The 17,967-nt window shown below is 43.1% G+C and overlaps 1 protein-coding gene across 2 annotated transcripts in view; it reads right to left on the bottom strand.

Moving 5' to 3' along the window:
• Positions 1-17,967, bottom strand: part of MAML3 (mastermind like transcriptional coactivator 3) — a 389,550-nt gene that overhangs the window by 216,125 nt on the left and 155,458 nt on the right. The gene's annotated exons all lie outside the window — the stretch shown is intronic.

Raw genomic sequence — 17,967 nt, 5'->3', positions numbered from 1 at the left:
GTGCTTTTGGTGGACCACCCAAAAGCCTGCAAGAGAGACTTCGGGTCTCATCAGAGCTGGTTCTCTTTCTTTCGGAGCACACGGGAAGGCCTCCCAGGCTCCCACATGGTTAGTTTGGGGCTCAGCAACTAGTCTGGCCCGTGGGCTTCGAGCAGAGAAAGCAGGTGTGCACTCCCCACATTGTCTCCTGCTGCTGCAGCGAACCTGGAGGTCCCAGGTGGGGATGGCAGTGTCACTGGACGGTGGAGGCTGTCAGCCTGGGTCCCTGAGTGACTAGGTGGAGCAGAGCCTCCTGACCTTTCTTCTCTGACTCCAGTTGGAAATGTAGCAGGGACAACATTTGCTGTGTTCAGCATAATATTGCCGTTTATTTGTTATGATTTTTAATTATTTGTTTATATATATTTTTTTATTTTATCTTGTTAATCCTCACCTAAGGATATTATTGTTTCCCACTGATTTTCAGAGGAGAGACACAGAGAGAAGGAAACGTTGATGTGAGAGAAACACATCGATTGGTTGCCTCCCACATGTGCCCCGACTAGGCTGGGGATTGAGCCTGCAACCGCAGTACGTGCCCTTGATGGGAATTGAAACCGTGACCCTTCAGTCTGTGGGCCAATGTTCTAACCACTGGGCAAACCAGCCAGGGCTGATTTTTTTATCCATCACCATTTATAACCCCTATACACTCTTCCACCTCCACCTACTCCTTCTCCCCGCTACAATATTTCCTTTTCTGACTAATCAAAGCTACTGGTTTCTAATCTCTGAGTTTCTGTCAGGGACGCCGGCCTTCCGGTCTGTATAACTGGGAGACAAGTCACAGCTCCCTGGGCTCCTGTTTGTTTTTAACTATAAAATGGGAATAATAACTTGTGGCAAGTCTACCCTTCAGGGGTCGGTGAGGACCTGGTGCGTTTTCCTGAGAGCATTTTGGAATCTGTAAATCACAGGCCTGGATGTGAAGTCCCAGCACTGCCGCTGTGGGTACGTCGGAGAGTCTAGGGGGCTAAACTTGACGGCTTATTTGGGGCCGGTTCCTAGAATTCATCGCTTTGTCATGCTTAAAAAGCCAAGCAATACATTCCAGCGGTAGACCAGGATCAGAAGAAGTCAAATTCTGATACTGCTCGCAGAATAATTTATCTTAAAAGTGTCAGGGCTAGCTGAGTGGCTTCAGAAGCCTCACTTCCAGCAAGCAAACAACTATTTGCCTCTGGCATAAAAAGAAAGGAAAAATGGAGGCCCCCAAAGAAAGGCTTGGCCCAAAGCCCTCAGTCCTCCCACGGCCCGTTAGAGGGGGCGAGGGAGAGAGAGCACGGGAGGAACAGAGAGGTCGAACATCCCAGCGTCCACCCACGTGGAGAACAGAGAGCGAGCAGGGCACATTCAGGAGGGCAGCACAAACCGGTTCGTGCGTTCCTCTCAGAGAAGACAGATTTCTCCACGGAGGGAAGGAGAGACGGGAGAGATGGCATCCACACAGACAAGATCTGGAAGCAGGACAGGAGTCCGTGTCCCCTGCTGCCCCGGGCAGAGGGCTAAGGCACCCTGCGTCTAACCCAGGAGAAGGGCTTACTGACCCTGCGAGCAGATGACACCGACCCACAGACGGATGCGCGGAGGGCCATTTCAGCCAGCTGCCTGGGCTGTCACATAATAACGGCTGACTTTTTGGGAGCACTCGGTAAATACCATGCACTGACATTTCAGTATCCGGGGCTGAGGAACTCGCCTGAGGTCACACAACGGGAATATGGCAGAACCAGGAGTTAAATCCAGACAGTCCAGCTCCAGATGCTGTGGCCTTAACCACTGCATCGATGAGGGAGACTAGAAAAAGAGAAATAAAATGGGGGGTTGGGGAGGTGGGGGATCTTATTGCCGCCCCATGCCTTGTAGTGGGCTTCAGACACATGAACGCATTCCTTATGGCTATTCTTACCTATTACAGCCGAAGTAATAGAGGCTCAGAGAAGTCAATTAACTTGCCCAAAATAACACAGCCAAGAAGTGGCAAGTTAGGAATCAAATCCAGCCTGACTCTGCCAGATTAAAGTGGGAAGGTTTATAGCTGAAAAATATGCAAGGCTTTGGGGAAGAAACCCCCATACATTAAAAAGGTAGTGAAAGACAGACTCTGGGAGGTAGAAGGAGACACTTCTGGGTTCTGAGAAATGTAACATTTAGATATAGGATAACACCTATTGACAGAGTTCCCTATATCACAGAGCCTTTTTGTCCTCAGAGTAAAAAAGATGGTGAATCCAGTGTTTGGACCAAAAAAAGATAGTCATGCATCTAACTCAAACCTTACCTTAAAAAACAAACAAACAAACAAATAAAAAGCAAAAACTCAGCAAATGGAGAGTTACTATGAAAGTAGCCAACTACGTTTTTTTTTTTCTGTCTTTACATCTAAATTGTTATGATCATATACTTCCACTTATGAGTCACTAAATAACTGTTAGTTGTTTTGTTGTTGTTATTTTGCATCATTTGCTAATCCACAGCTAAGACGTTCTCCCCACCTTAAGCGAGAGAGGCGCAATGCAATTATGACACAGGAGCAGAAGAAGCTCATTAACATACCCGTGACTGACACAGAAGATCATTAATTAGGCATTCTGAGCATAAGTATATATGTATAAATTAGCATCTATTCACCATTTAAACTGTAAGAGATTTTTCATATCTGAATATTAACTATGTTGGAAAATTACTAAGTTTTCCTGAGTGAATTCCACAAACAATACCATCCCTGATAAAAAAAAAAAAAAGAAAAGAAAAAGAAAAAGAAAAAATTCTATGAGCAGAACCGGACACAGTGGAAGGAATCAAATGACGCTATCTTCATCGATCAGTGTCCTCATTTGTTTCCTGTTTTTGTATTTCTGACCACTCCACCTGCTGGGAGCCTGGTGTGTGTGTGAGAAAGCCTAGCTACGGCACTTCCACTGGCAGCCTCGAGTGGCGGTGCCCATGTCTGTATTCTGTCACTGTTCACTCATTGATTCTTCCAATGCATATGTATTGGGTGTGATTTATGTGCCAACGGCAATGTGGAGAATGCATAAATGAATATGCGGAGTTTCTACTCTCTAGGACTTTCTAGTCTCGCAGGAAAGATGAGACATAGAGTGTATACATAAAGCTACAATGTACGGTAGAAAATTAGACTGCCAAAGAGGGCCAACCCTACTCAGGGGAAGACAAGACTTCATCTGTCAGGGAGAAGACTGGGAGTGCTCATGGAAGAGGTAGCATTTAAGCACGACATGGAGGAGGAGCAGAAGAAACCAGATCTGGCAAGGTTGGGGCCATGTCAAGAAAGTCACCTCATGGAAAATCCAGAGCCCAATCAATGTCTATCTTCACACTCAAGTCTTGGATTGTGTTACTTCTGTAGCCCACAGAGCTCCCCCTCCATTTTTTTCAGTGTATCTAAAGTACCCACCCCTTTGGGAGTCTGGAAAACTACTAGTATCAGGTCCACGAAGATAATAACACGCCATTGTCCTTCACATAAATGCCAATGATGCTAATTATCTGCAGAGCTGTGCCTGCATTGTTTTCCTTGCAGTGGTGTTGGCTTCATGCCAGCACATCCAGTGTCCTGTTGATTTCTCCAGGGACCGGTGGCACACTTCTGTAAGATGGCCATCCTGGACAAGGGCTGGAATTCGTAGCCTTGAGAGCATTTTTTTTTCTAGGTAGAGCTGACAAGTCCATGTGGGGACTAAGCCTGGTCTTTGGAGCACCGTGCTGTGACCACCTCCACTCTCCAACCACATGAGTTTCACTGGTATGTGTTTCCAGCAGAAGAACTAAAGCATTTTAATAAAAGGCAGCTTACTTACAGCTGGGTAGCTTGTAAGCAGGATAAAATCTCAGCCTCCACAGCTCCTAACATCTACCTGTACCAACCACAGATGGGTGTGCTCAGCAGGAACAGGAAGGTGCGGAGCATGCACCTTTCCTAGCTGTCTGGAGACCACATCCATGGGGACTCAGGGTTGTGGGGTTGCTCTCAGGCTGAAATTATTCTCAGGGCCTCCACAGCACACAGTCCCTGACACGCCTTGGGCAGGATGTAAGACATCTCCACATGGGCCACTGCTCCACGGCAGGAAGGAAGGCTGTGATCATGGAGTTAAAAACTAAGAGGCCAGCAGTGGTTTTCACGAGCAGGTGAGCCTTTTCGGCCTCAGCTACTGGCAGGCATTGAGGTTTCTTAGGCCCTCTAGGTCCTGGAGGAAATGAACAAGTTACCTACCATATAATGGACTAATCTGGGAAAGAATTGTTTTTGAAGGAAGAACTACCTAGGATTTTGACTGCTGATTTCTTCCATGCTCCTAGCTAAATATAAATCTGTCTTTTATTTGTGAGGCGGATTTATACAGAGCAAGTATACATATTCCGTTTTTCTAACGGGAGTAGAACTTTTAAAGGCCGCTACTAGCCATGATTAATAAAATGGTGAGTCACAGAGCATTATAATGAATAATCATTAATTAATTGAAAAACCATTCATTAAGATCATGTTGTGTATCCTACCCCATGCCTGTAGTGGGCATGACCAAAATGAAAAGTAAAGAGTATTATTTCGTTAGAACCACAGAGATCCAAGTACATCCTTGTGCTTCTGCTCAGAGGAAGAGAAAAATCATGGTGGTCCTAGGTCATTTCAAGAGCCCTACATTGGGGAAAGGAAGATATGCAACTGGGGCCTACAGACAAGGAGGGAGCGACATGGTCTTCATAGTAAAAGACATAGCTTGACTCTTGGAAGTACACATATAGAGAAAAAGAATCTAAATGAGACAATCTCAATAGAAATTTCTCAAATTTTATCATGTCAAAGAAGGGATATAACAATGTTTGTCTGTGTGCATCTGCTAAAATGCATCTGTTTTTAGAGATTGATCGGCTGCATTTGACCCTCCTCCCTCACTACCTTCTAAAATTGCACAAAGCTCTGCCTTACATGGATAGCTCAGTTGGTTAGAGTATCATCCCAATATGCCTAGGTTGCAGGTTCAATCCCTGTCAGGGCACATATAAGAATCAACCAATGAATGCATGAATAAATGGAAAAACAAATAGATGTTTCTCTCTCTCTCCACGTGCCTCTCTCTCTAAAATCAATCAGCCAATAAGTAATTTAAATTGGACAAAGCTCTTCCCATCGTGTTCTGACAAAGACTGAATCCTGGATTTTTATGCTGAAGTGCCACTGCTCTACTAAATGTAGTTTGGTAAAGCTTCACAGAAAGATGTTCTGAGCCCAACCTATGGAGACACGTCCCAATTTAAGCTGCGGAATGAAAATTACAGGGCAGGCACAGAGGCAAGTTTAAAATTAGGACAAACTTGACTTTGGGCCTCTTAGGCCTCAGAGTTAGTAGATGAGGCAGTGAAAATGAAAAGAAAAAAAAGTTAACAGCAGGAACTTGAAAAGCAAAATCCCCAGCTTTCTGTTGCTTCCTATGGACCTTCTGACACACTAAGCTTCGTGCACATCTGAAAACCAGCAGCAAAGAGCTTCCTTAGCCCCTCAACAGCTTCACAGGAGCCGCGGCCTGTCAGGACCTGTGAGGATAAGCTGGAGGCCAACAGTTTGGAATGATCCTGGTTGGGGGGAAAAGGCAAGGAAAAGAAATGGGGGAGCCTCCTCCCCAGCCCAAATCCTTTTACTCAGGTCCTCATTGCTCATTCCACGAGTTCCCCAGGAGTGACGCAGGATGTAGTTCTGTGGGACTCATGGAGCCTTCTCAGCGTGCCTGTCATTAAGTCCGGTCCGGCAACAGGTGTGGGTGCAGGGTGACAAACTATCTGTCACCTCCCGATGAGCCCCGCCAGCTAGCAGTGACCACCCTCCCTAAGCGGTGGTCTCCGGGGGAGTGGGTGGAGGCCAGTCAGCTCTGCTTGCTTCTTGCCTCTGAAATTTCACCTTCCTGTTTCTGAAAGTTGAACATGCCATCCACATTTACCTTCTTTTGAGACTGTTTTGATGGGGCGCTAAGTTTGTAAAGAGTATGAATTCCTCCGAGGAATTCAATGATTACTAAATAGGGAAGGAATTGTTCTTTCGATTCCACAAAAAGGGATCTTTTCACTTGAGCATCTGTTTTCAGAAAGCTCAACAGACAACCCTCCCTTGGAATATCCTGAAGCAGGTACCGAGTATCTAAATGAGGGAGGAACCAGTCAGACTCCTTTGTCCTTGCAAGGTCCCATCCGGGGCCCCTTTTTCAAAATCATCTGTTAGTCAGATTCACTTCCTGCTCTGGCTTCCTGAAGGGGGAGCCTTATATGTCCTTTAATTTCTGGCTCTACATTCCCAAGAGTTAGAGACAATAAAATGCGGAAGAATGGTTGGTTTCATGTGTGACTCTGCCTTATGGTCTGAAATGTACAAAGTCTGTTAAAGGAAATGCCCAGTTTGTTTCTTTTGTTTTGTTTTGTTGTTTTTTTTTCTTTTTTAGAAAAAAGTTCTCAATAAGTAAGAAGTAGAATAAGTTTCCAAGTAAAGTGTAAATATATCCTTGACCTGATTCATCATACAAACTCAGAAGTCAGACACAGAGTCAAACCACTCACCTAAGGTGGTCATGTTAAATCTATAACTTTCTTAGTCCACAAAGTGTTCATAAATCAAAGCATTCTATCAGTGGGCCTCTCCCAACAGGTGTTGTCTTGTAGGCTACAAAACTCATTTTGTCAGAGCAATTTCAGCTCGAGTTAGAGAATAACCATTTCTACAACTTGATCTCATTGAAATATTTGGTGCCTGCTGATATGTTCAAACAAATTCACCAGATCTTGATTATGTTCTGGCAATTAAAGCTATTAAGTCAGTAGATAGACAGCAGGTTATTTCATTGCTAGTTGAAAAAGCCAGCTTTCTTTTCTCCCCTTTTATGTGACAGCACTGTAATTAGCCTTAATCAAATACTATTTGTGTTAGGTGCTGTAACTTTGCTTCCTTAGCCAGGAAACGCTGCCAATCTAGTAAAAGGAGAAATACAACTCTGGTCAGAAACCAAGAAAGATGGGCTTGAGGTCTATGGAAACCCTCTGTGCTGTCTCCACACCTTTTCTGTAAACCTTGAAGTGTTCTAAAATAAAAATAAAAAATTAAAAAGTAAGAAAGAGGGAAAAAGAGGGATGTGAAAGAGAAATGCTGTTTAATGTGCGACTTTGATTTTAGCAGCTTATAGGTAAAAGCAGCTTTAGAAACAAATACAGTTGACCCTGGATCAATAGGGGTTTGAACTGTGTGGGTCCACTTAACACGTGGATTTTTTTCAATAAATATGTAAATGTATTTTCTCCACCTTATGATTTTCTTAACATTTTTCTAGCTTACTTTATTGTAAGAATATAGTATATAATACATATATCATACAAAACATGTGTGAATGGATTATTATGTTATTGGCAAGGCTACCAGTTAACAGTAAGCGATTAGTAGTTAAGTTTCTGGGGAAGCAGAAGTTATACATGGATTTTTGACTGCGCAGGGGGGTTAAAACCTAACCCCCGCTTTTTTCAAGAGTCAACTCAACTGTAGTTCAGAAAGTATAGTTCCCTTTGGGAATTTCAGGTGAATGCTCTCACTACCTTGGGGATACCACAGTGCTTCTGCAGATAGCTTTGTACTGGAGACTAGAGCCAGGTGAAGGGAAAGAAGACAATAACCAAGAATAATACCTATTCTTCTACCATCTATCCAAAATTCTAGTTTGTTTCTCTGTATGTCTTAAACCTACCATTTCTTTCAATATCCCTGGAAGGGAGAGTTCTTCGGACAGTATGGGAATGAAGTCAGACAACAGGTGAGGCAGTACTTCTCAATCTTTAATGCTCATACAAATTGCCTGGTGATCTGGTGAAACAATAGGTTCTGATTTGATAGGTCTAGAATGGCCCTAGCCAAGATTCTGTGTTTGTAGTATGCTCCTAGTTGAGGCCAAAGCTCTTGGTCCCTGGCCCATCCTTTGAGTAGCAAGGGTGTAAGGAATAGTAATGGGGTGAGTGATTACAATGGGCCAGAGGCAGAAACACAATGTCTCATCTACATCTACCTGGTTGACAATACATCTGAATGAAGCAGTTGTCTACAAAACTGATATACATTTTCTATTTTTCTTGGCCAATAATTCCCTGTGCTAAATTTTAAATATTTTGGTGTTTTAAATGGTGTTATACCATGGGTCAGATTGCCCATTAGTTCAGAGAATCCTAAGAAGTAACTCTTTGCTCTTATTCAACATGCCCAGCCATGACGGGGAAGGGGTAGAAGCAGTGATGTTATTTATTAATTTGATTATATGTCTTCTCATACCTCACATTTTGTATCTGTAAAGTATTAGCTATTAGAACTAGTAATAAGGTTGTGGTTAAGGAAAAAAATGTCATGCAACTGTTAGAACCTCCCCTTTTAAGAGATGGATCTTAGCTCCAGTCCACAGGGGGACTGTTGTAAGATGGAGGGTCATCCTGCCATATGGCTGACATTCACTTAACAAAGATATGATCCATTTTACTCCATCCAAAATGATGGGACCAGACCATTAGCTACTTTGACTAATGAAAAACATAATTCTTACAACTCATGGGAAATATTGTGATAACCGCCACAAATTCCACATTCCTAGTTCTCCACTAGTTCCCTCCTCCCCTTAATACTTTATTTGAACACAATAATTCTTCTACTTATTTCAGATTTCTACCATATCTTCATTAACGTAACCTGGGTTTTATATACAGTGGTGTGCTGGTAAATATTTAATAACCAGCTCTCCAGAGAGGGGGAGGAAGCCTTGGTATATAGCTTTTGCCAATTTTTATGGTGTAAATACTGCCACTATGGCCAATTTCAAGTATCAATCTGATTTTACTGAACAAAGAATCAGGAAGAAATGTGCATGACCACAAAGCTGTACAAGTTGGCACTGGTACACAATAACAAGTGACCCCAAAGATGTAAAACACACGTTGTTCCCATAATTACATTCTAATAATCTAGAGGTGGTATTCCGAGACAGCTTATTTCTTAAAATGTTTTTACTTTGTTACTGAAGAGACTAAGTCTATAAGCCTGTGAGTCTATGTACACCAAAAATAATTCCCTGGTAGGTTTTCTTTTGTTTTTTTGTTTTTTTTAAATGACAATCTCATGACCTGTATAATTACCACAAAACCTTATAAAGTAAGCCCTTTGGATTTTTAAAAAATATATATTTTTATTGATTTCAGAGAGGAAAGGAAAGGAAGAGAGAGAGAGAGAGAGAGAGAGAGAGAGAGAGAGAGAGAGAAACATCAATGATGAGAGAGAATCATTGAGAGAGAATCATTGATCGGCTGCCTCCTGCAAGCCCCCTACTGGGGATGGAGCCCACAACCAGGGCATGTGCCCTGACCAGGAATTGAGGCAGGTCGCCTGGGCAGCCCTATGGACTTTAATGACACAAACGTGCTGAAAGGTCAGAAGTCTATAGGACACTGAGAGTGAACTCCCCTGCCTTTGCTTGGGCTCATTCCAACCTCTTCCATCCATGGGCTAACAGGCCCAGCTGTCCGCCTCTGTGGACTGCACATCCGCAGAAAGGCCAAACCCACCGTGGTTTTATTGTTTCCTACGACTGAGTCAGAGAGTGATGGCAACCTAATATCCTTACTTCCTCTCCCATATCTGAAATGACTTGCTTCAAATTAAAAACAACAGCACCATTTTCTACTAAAAAGGACACTAGGATGAGAAAATTGCATTTTTAACACAAAGGTTCTAACGTAGGTATGTTGTGTTTTTTTTTTTGCTTATTTCACAAATACAACTCTTTCTAACACCTTCTATCTACTTTTAATCTTTATTTATTTAAGTGTGTTCTTCATACTTTTACCCACCTGCTTATTGCCAGTGAGGTTCTTATAAGAATGCAAACGCTCACAGGATGGCGGGAGGGAGGACATTGGTGAAAAATGCCTGGCCAAGTAATGCAATTAACTTGAAGAAAAACATTCGCATCATGACTACACTCATGTCTTTTTCCGCCAGCGAAAGCCAAAACCAGGCAAACAAAAAGCCATCACCATTCCGCCCACCGCTCAAACACAAACGATTTTGGCAGAAGAGTGGACATGAAAAAATTCTGCTTGAAACAAACCAGGCGAAAAATGCTGCTTCGAATCAAGTGTTCCTGCTTTTCCCCACCGTGCTCACCTGCGTGTCTTCTGAATTGTGTACTGTGTGCACCTATGCACGCTTCAAATACATATGTTTTAAAGTCTTGCTATTTTTTTTAACTCTTAGAATGCTTTTTTACCGAGCGTCCCATTTATGATGAAGGCATTAGGTTATAACACATGCAGAACACGGCCCAGCACGTACCCCCTACCATTCACCAGATGTTAGCAACCAGAAGCACGCAAGGATTTTTCATGTTAGAAAAATGGTGGCAGTCAGCTCATCAAAGGTAAAACAGGCAGACTCTGTCCCTGCTTCTGCCTTTCTCCAGATGCATTTAAATTCACGAGGTTCATCTCTAGTTTGACAGGATTATTAATGGGCTGGGCTCACCACGCCTGTGGATGAATGTGTGAGCCACAGGAAAGCCTTTCACTATCCTGGTTGTTTCTTACCAGGGCTTGCTGACTGCCAGCTCGTCTTTGCATTAAGCGGAGACTCCGGCAGGTGATCAGTTTCTAGCAATGTCGACTGGTAGCTAGCATTAATGTCACTAAATTGGGGTCCAGCTTATTTTGAGAGAGAGAGAGAGAGAGAGAGAGAGAGAGAGAGAGAGAGAGAGAGAGAAAGGGAGAAAGAGAGAAAGAGAGAGAGAAACGTCAGTGTGTTGTTCCACTTATTTATTTATTCATTGGTTGCTTCTTGTATGTGCCCTGATCGAACCCACAACCTTGGCATATCTGGATGATGCTCTAACCAACTGAATTACCTGCCAGGACCCAGGTTGGTTTTTTGTTTGTTTGTTTTGTTTGTAAGAGAAGATTTTTACAATAACCAGAAGACTAGCTAACAGGCTTTCACAGTGACAAAAATACTCACATGAAGAAAACGTATTTACAATACCTCACTTCTTGAATGATTGTGACAGACGTCTTGACTCCCCATGAATCAAGTGCACTAGCCCCGTTACATGAAGACATTTAAAAAGAGACGTGCAGAATGAAGTTGTGTTTGATACATAGATATAGATATAGACATGAACATGGACATAGAAGATGCAGACATACATATATTCTGGTAAACAAATGAGTATTCATACCATTTTTAATGATTAGAAATAAATTTAATTATGCTTAAGGTAAGAACAAAACAAAAAAGCCCTATATTCTCTATCGGAAAACACACACACAAATAAACAAACATACACAACACAGCAGCGATGGAAAAGGCGCTCTCTTGGGGATCTCACAGGTCTTTGGGAATTCCTCACGGCTGAGTACAAGGCGAAGGAGAGGAAGGTGATGGAGAAGGTGCTCAAGGAGAGCAGTTGCCCCCACAAAACGTACAGTTCTTTCCCTGAGGTCGCCTTTCTGTCTCTTCATTTTTGCCCTTCCTGTTGGTAGCATTTGGGAAACACAAGAATGAAAAGGAACCAAGAAGCAAGCTGGCATTAAAATGTAATCTTACTCTATTCCCTTGCCACCTAGAGTACATCCCTTTTTAAAAACAATGTGAAAAAATATCAAGTTGGTTTTCTTTATAAGGGATACACACACACACATGCACCCATGCACACATCTATTCTTCATCCCAGGCAATTTCCCAAATGAAATCCGCTGTCCGGGGCTGCCTGCAGAAGGCAATGAGAGACAGCGTCTCCCTCCCAGGTCTGAAGAGTTCTTGAGGGCACCTAAAACTGCAAGCTTTTAGCAAAACACAGATGCAAGCAAACTGCAAAATCACAGCGTCTGCAGAACTGATTCTGGTTGGCACAGGCTGGGAGATGGTTTTTCCCCAACACGTGGGCAGGGGAGAGAGGAGCCTCCCGGCCTCTTGGCCAGCCCTGCACGGCATTCAGATCTCACTTCTTATCATTTTCTTCATGTACTTTCTTCTACATTCATCTCTCTTTCCCATCAGACAGTCAGACACACGGCCCAGGCTCCGTCTGATTTAGAGTCACGTTCAGCTGCCTGTGCTTCCTGAAGAATAGGTAGGGGGCAGACAGAGGCCCATGCGGTTTACTTGCAACACTGTGGGCTCCATCTGACTTCCATTAGCTGGCTGCTTTATCTCGTACCTCAGTTTCTCTTCTGGTCAGAAGGCTGCTAACCCCTCTTGACAAGTCCATGTCCAGTATCATAAACTGAGCTTTTGAGCAGCAGACAAAACCAAGTGTAAGAATACAGTAATGATAGCTTGAGTGTTTATATAATGCTTATGGGCCAGATAAGTCTTCTAAGTGCTGTATCTGTGTTAACTTGCTTTATCCTCACAAATTCCTGATGAAGCGGGTTTATTACCCCCATTTTACAGACAAGGACACTAAGGCCCATCGAGGTCAAGTACCTGCCACCTTGAGAGGTGGAGGGTTTGAAACTCCACAGCACAGTGCATAGCCTGGCTCTAACCACCACTTCTCAGACGGAACTCCTTCAAGCAAAGATGACTGCTTAGACGCCTTTATCTGCAAGCACTTCTGTGGTTGTGGGGTTACAGGAAGCAAACCCCCCTGTTGAAGAGCGGAGAACAGGGAAGGCTGTTCTTTCCTCCCACGGCATTTTCCTGTTCCAGGGACGCCAGCCAGCCAGCACTCGGCCTCAAACCTGTCTGGAGGCGTTCAGACAAGTGACTGTAAATTAGACCGGACAGCAAACACAAGTCAGAGAAACACGGAAAGGGTGCTGGGTGGCCCAGCCAAGGTGAGGTGGGAGATGGAAGGAGCGAGGTCAGCCAGCCAGTAAATAGGAGACCACAGGTGATGCTCCACGAGCCTGCAGCAGGGACCATGCTAACGGTCGGCCCGGACCTGCACAGAAAGGGGCTTGCGGAGTGTAAGGGACAGAGGACCTGCAATCTTCCCACCCCCTTTTCGGACCCCCATACCGGGTACCAGGTAATACTGGGTTGACCAGAGGCTGTATACACTCCCCCCAATGCGAGGTAGACGGACAGACAGATCAGAGAGAGATTGGTTTAAAATACCAAAGACTAAGCCAGTCACTCCTCGCTTCATTCCTACTCTCTTCTGCCTCCACACATTTTTGCATCAGAAAATGACACTTAGAAAAATGAACACACACACACACACACACACACACATACACACACACACACACACACAATCTCCTTTCAGCACATTCTTTTGTCAAGGACCTTTACAGGCATGAAGAATCACCATATTTCATAATTTACAACAAACTTTTCATTTGGGTATTAAAATGTAGACATTTGAAAAGCTCCTTGACACCACTTCTCCCTCCAATGGTAACATATTTATGTGAAAGAACTCGCAATAGAGATTTTATGTTAATATTCCTTAATCTTTACTTCTTGCATTTCAACTTAACTTCCCTCATAGGAAACGGCTTCCAGACTCCGCTTCAAATATTCATAGGGCCCACTGCAGGTCGGGAAATCACGCTCGACATAAACACATCCATCCTGACTGCCTCTTCACCCTGCTGCCACCATAAATGCTGGAGCCATGACAACACTGGCAATTTCACAGCACAGCCTCACAAAGAACCCCCTGCAAGGTGAGGCAAGAGGATGGAGTGGCTACAGGCTAGGTAACGTCTTGGAGTTCCTACAATCTTGAGGTGGGTAAGAAGAACCAGGTTTTTAGACTTGGATCTGCCACTAACATCTGATCTTGGGCAATATTCAGCAGCATTGGATGGGGGTTTATTTATTAATTATGAGGTCAATGGGCTATAAAGGATATAGCCCCTGCCTTCCAGGGACTTAAATTTCAGTGAAAGAGCCAAACTATAAACACTAACCATAACCCAAGTAGAATGGGACTATCTGCAAATGGGTGTTGTGGAAATGCAAAAGGATCAATAATTAAGTAAAACCGGGAGAATCATGGCAGGTTTCACAGACGAGGTAGCAGTTGAGCTGGGCTTTGTATGAATTAGTTGGGTTCTGAGAGCTGGAGAAGAAGTTGAGCAATCAAGAACATGAGCCAAAGCTGGAAGCAGGAACTGTGGGCAGCATGCACAGGCAGAGAGGAGGGGGGTCCTGAGGGAAGGTGGTGGGAGGAGAGTCCACAGTGGCTCTGAAAACCACAGAAGGGACTCTGGACTTACTGTGCAGGCAGTAAAGATCCATGCAGGGCTTCACAGGGAAACGGAGCAATAGGTTTCAGAACAGACCAGAGAATCAAGAGGTCAGCAAGCGGAAGGTAGTTTAGGACGATGCCCAAGTTGTTTAGATGGCAGATGAAGAAAAAAGTGATTTAATTTCTCAGGGCCTCACATCATTTTCTTTTCTCCAAATGATGAGGTCAATTTTAGAGTGGGTGAGCCCCAGCATCTTGAGGCCGACGCAGGTGCTAGGTTCTAACTGTGCCCGACACATATCTTCATGACAGCAACTTCCATGGAAGTCTCATGACTCATGTTCATTTCGGTCTTCTCACTATTAGAAGTGCCTCAGGAGCAAGGGCTATGTCTTTTCATTATATTTCTACAGGCCTAGAAGGGTTTCTGCACATACCAGGCCATCAAATATCTGAGTTATTCTACTCTATTATTGTCAGATAAGAACATGGGATTTTTCATAATCGTGAATGAGAAAGCAAAAATCTACATTTCAGGTTTGTACTGTTAACTAGAAGCAGCCATACTAGTGCTAAGAAAGGCTTAGACTATCTATTTATGTCTTAAGAACCTTAGAGATAGTTTTGCTATCTCTTCATATCCCAGTTTTCCTATTTTTTAGAGCATACAGCCACCAGCCACCAGCCAATCTCCTCTAGTTATACTTCCCATTGCGTACTCTGAGCTATCTAAATGGTACTGCAGTATGACTCACCACCAGCCTCTCTCAATCAACTACCATTCCGGTGACCATAAACTAAACTACTGAAAGTATTGAAAGGCCTTTCTCCGTCTCTAGTTCAACAGATTCCATTTCAAACGTCAACTTTCCCCAAATTCTTGGACACACACCGGGTACACTATATTTAATGACTAGAGGCATAGTGCACAAAATTTGTGCACGGATAGGGTCCCTACGCCTGGCTGGCGATCAGGGCTGATTGGGGCCTTCCTTCCCCAGCTGCCAGCCACTGGCTGGGGCCTTCCTTTGTACCACGCCGCCCCCTGGTGGTCAGCACACATCATAGCAAGTGGTCGAACTCCTGGTCAGTCGAACTCAGGAGGGGACAATTTGCATATTAGCCTTTTATTATATAGGATTATATACGATGTTGGCAACAAAACTAACACAACAGCACTTACATAATAAACCCTCAACATTCATGAATTCCCAAATTCAGAAATACAATACCATGTAACTTGCCTTGTGCTTCATAGTAACATAAATTATGACTGATGTAAGGGATCTCTTCAACCCCTAATGACTTATTTCCCTCTTAAGAAGTTACTTTTACATTAGCTGGACTATTCTCTGAACTTATTTTTAAAATTTTATTTTCCATGTGGTAAACTTGTGTATGGCCATGACCTAACCTCCCTTTAATCTCCTCAACACTTCCATTTTTTCTAGTTCAGAAAAGTAATGTTCTTCATTTTCTCCACTTCCATCCCCAACACTAGCACTTAACTTTCTATGGGGATCCATTTCTCAGGAAGACACCATGCTTCTATCACTCTATGAAAATGGCCTATTCAGGCTTGGAAGGGACCTTTATAATGGTCTTTTGCAACTAGAATAATTTGCAGTGGGCTCAGCTCACCCACCAGTGAACCACTTCCTCTTTTTGTAACCATCCAGCTTACAGAGTCATTTGTAATTAAACCTTTGCAAAACTACAATTTTCTCCTATCTCAGATCTTTGGGGTTCCTTTAAATACACAAAATGTTAAATCTGCAAATACCAGGGGTATATTAAAAACACACACAAATGCTGTCCTTCATAGTAGTAGCCACACTGGGAGACAATACCAGGGTTTTATTACAAAAATACATCCAACCCTTTGCTCAAAATGTTTTGGGTGCTCAACTTTGAAATGGCTGTCAGAACTAGGTTACAGCCTCATCAGAAAACAGCTGCCATGATTACATAGTCAGTCACTCTTATTTTTTGACCCAAGGTCATATCACTATATGGGATCGCCAATCACTTTGGCCAATGAACGTAACTCTTAATGTTTTTCAATTCCTACAAAAGTCAAATTTACTAAAAACAGTTGCCACCAAATAAAAGCAGTAGTAAAAAATGTGCTAAATGTGTATAAATCAAGCTCCCTGGCTCATTCAGGTATGTCATCTTCCTTCTTCTCATTACTGTAATCATGCTATGGTCAGCTGAGTTAACTGATTCTAGTCATAGCATCAGGCCACGGGTCATCAATATTAGACATTAAAAGAGATCTCCAAAGCCAGGAGGATTTTCCATAAGTTACTCAGACCTCAGGAGCCTTGGTCTGGATATTGGGCATGAATACCAATGGCAGACGGAATTCACTTTCCATATGCAGTCTGTGGTTCTGGTCATACAGAGGCCAAAGCCAAGCAGTGCTCCATTTAGCGGCAAAGGGTAAAGCACTGGAAAATCATTACTGGGTTGTTGGGGTGGGTCAGCATTTTAAAGGTTAAGTGTAACAAGTTTGTGTTCTGGACCCCAGACTCTTAGAAACCACTTCGTTTCATTGTGCACTTATCCCTGGGAAGAAGACCGCAGCATTATCCCCAAGTGGAGCTATGTTTTCAAGTAAACTCTGTGCCTCACAAGGGCATCTCTGGGTCAAAGGTTGAGGTAGGTCTCCTGCAATAGTCCTGATAGGCACTCAATGTCTGAGAACATGGGACGTTCACATCTGTGATCAAAACCAATAATTCTCCAAAGAAACAGCTCAGAGGATGGAGTTGTTCCCTTTTAGACAAAGATGGTAAAAATACCCATTCTGTTTCTAATCCAAATTGATTCGATAAATCTTATTGAAGCAACAAAAATAGCTGTATCATGTAGAGATGATAGAATTATTGTTGAACATTTCATCAGAACAAATACCTACTAGAAAGGCAACATTTTTCATTCCCCATCTAACCACATTCACAAGCAAATCCCTAAAATCTAAAGCTAAAATCAAATACAACTATTTCACATGGCTCTCTGCACCTAGGATATTTGTGAATTCAAGATACGTTTGATGAATTAAGGTCCTATAATGGCCCTTTAAAAACAAATAAATCAACCCCAAAGTCAATTTATTTTTACATTTAATTGAATTTAATAAGCATCTTTTGCATAAGTACTATGTGAACTACTATTGAAGGGAACTTTGGAGAAGCATAAAGCATAAAGCATGGTACCATCACTTAATGGGCTTACAATGTTATTACAAAAGGCTGTTTACACATTAAACAACTAGCTGAGTGACTTTGAACACTGTCCTAAACTTTGCTGGGCATCCATTTCCTCATTTATAAGATGAAGGAGTCAATATAGATGATTCCTGAGGCCCTTTCAGGTCTCAAATCCGACTTTTTGGTATGATCTCCAAGAGACCTGTTTAGAAGACAGTGCAAGACAGCATACGATCAAGTCCAAGTGCGCACTATCAATCATCAATACAGTAGGCGGTCAGAGCAGAGAGGGATGGATTTGGGGTTGGCAAAAAAGGGTTTTTCTGGAAAAGCAGAAACTGCAGCTTACACTTGAAGGATGGGTAGAATTGGAAAGGCGTGGGGTCATTCTTTACTCAGAGTGCAGAGTGGAAAATTCTTGAGTAGGGGCAGGGAGCATGAGAAGCTATTGTCAAGGGGAAATAACACGTGACTTGATGACATGATCC

The sequence above is a fragment of the Myotis daubentonii genome, chromosome 5, assembly GCF_963259705.1.
Source record: "Myotis daubentonii chromosome 5, mMyoDau2.1, whole genome shotgun sequence".
NCBI lineage: Eukaryota > Metazoa > Chordata > Mammalia > Chiroptera > Vespertilionidae > Myotis > Myotis daubentonii.
Note: the sequence above shows the minus strand (reverse complement) of the source record. Positions and strands in the feature narration are given on the sequence as shown.